The following is a 1,495-nucleotide window of genomic DNA, read 5'->3' as shown; positions in this document are numbered from 1 at the left end:
TCTTGGAACTGGGTGAAAAGCATTCTTAAAAAGAACCTAAGGAGTAGTTTGGATCCATGGACAGTGGTGAGAGCACTTGACATGGAAGGAAGATGGTCACCATGGCAGATTTCTCTTCGAGCAGCTGCCGTGTGTGACATGGAAGCACAGAAGTCCTACTGTGTTTCCCGGGGGAAGCCCATGGGGGGGAGGGAGGCTCCTCTCTCCTGATGGACTGGGGGGTGCTTGTGTGAAGGAGGGTATTGGATTGAGTATTAATATGTTAGAGGGGATTTGAATATCAGAGGACTGGGGGGAGGAGGAGGAGTGTTTCAAAGGTGTTCTATTGTAGATTGTTGTGTGTGTGTAGTTTTCCCTTTCCTATTGTGTTTGTGTAGATTAATAAAGTGTTGTTTTTTTCCCTCCATTCCCAAGGTAGAGCCTGCTTTGTTCTGTTCCTGGGTCACATCTCACAGTAACCATTTTTGGGAATACACCTCTCATGGAGGCACTGGCACTGTGCCAGTGTCAACCCATGACATTATTGGTTCCCTGACCGGGAATCGAGTTTAAGTGAGTGAGGAAATGGAAACTGTGAGATGGATCAAAAGGAATAAGAGCAAAGCATGCATTGGGTTGTAAAGTAGATTGATGATAAATCTAGGGGTGGAGGTTTGGTGTATGTCATTGTTGTAAGTAGAATTGTCTTGAATGTAATTTTGTTAATATTTTGTTAATGTGTTGGAATGAAATGTGTGTTCTCAGAGGCGAGAGGTGGATTGTCATGGTTTGACCCGGAAGTAAGGGGTTGGGAAGTTATGGTCAAACCAATCAGTGGCCAAATTTCAGATTAGCACCTGGTGTAGCCACTGGGGACTTGGATACGCCTCTGAGAACACACAAGGGTTAAAAGCAGAGCACTCCCAGAAAGACTTCCTCTTTAGAATCCGGCAGGTGAGCAGATCGGATCCTCTCCCCTGCCCAGCTGTGTCTGGGTGGGGGAAGGAGAAAAGCCTGCGGCCTGAGAAAGAGAAGCCAGAGCCGCTGCAAAATGCAGAAGTGGAAGAGTTCCTGAGATAGTTTAGGCAGCCCCCCCGGAGAGAAAGATAAAGCAGTCAGGAGGAGAAGGGGTGCACCTTGGGAGAGGCGGCTGGCCAGACGCCAGAAATAATAAGGCCGCGAAAAAAAGCAAAAAGAACAGAGACTAGGGGGAGGGTGTGGTAAAACCCTCGGCCTTCAGCAAAGAATCTCCATTCCTGAACCCCAAGCCCCAGGAGAGTGAATATAGAAGAGACAAGTGTCCCAAATAGTAAAAAGCAGCCACATCTTAAAACTGAGCAAAAAACATTCTTAAAAAGAACCCAAGGAGTAGTTTAGATCCATAAACAATAGTAAGAGCACTAAACATAGAAAGAAAATAGTCACCATAGCACATTTCTCTTCGAGCAGCTGCCGTGTGTAACATAAAAGCACAAAAGTTCTACTGTGTTTCCTGGAGAGGCCCATAATAGAAAAA

General features: G+C 46.0%; 1 long non-coding RNA gene across 1 annotated transcript in view; it reads right to left on the bottom strand.

The window, feature by feature from the left end:
* The window catches only part of LOC121355828, a 1,631-nt gene extending 470 nt beyond the window's left edge, over positions 1 to 1,161 (bottom strand). The window contains exon 1 of the long non-coding RNA XR_005955465.1: positions 1,116 to 1,161. This is a non-coding gene — a long non-coding RNA (uncharacterized LOC121355828). The remainder of the gene's footprint in view (positions 1 to 1,115) is intronic.
* Between the last annotated feature and the right edge of the window lie 334 nt (positions 1,162 to 1,495).

Source organism: Pyrgilauda ruficollis, unplaced genomic scaffold (assembly GCF_017590135.1).
Source record: "Pyrgilauda ruficollis isolate IOZ18807 unplaced genomic scaffold, ASM1759013v1 scaffold1069, whole genome shotgun sequence".
Lineage (NCBI taxonomy): Eukaryota > Metazoa > Chordata > Aves > Passeriformes > Passeridae > Pyrgilauda > Pyrgilauda ruficollis.
Note: the sequence above shows the minus strand (reverse complement) of the source record. Positions and strands in the feature narration are given on the sequence as shown.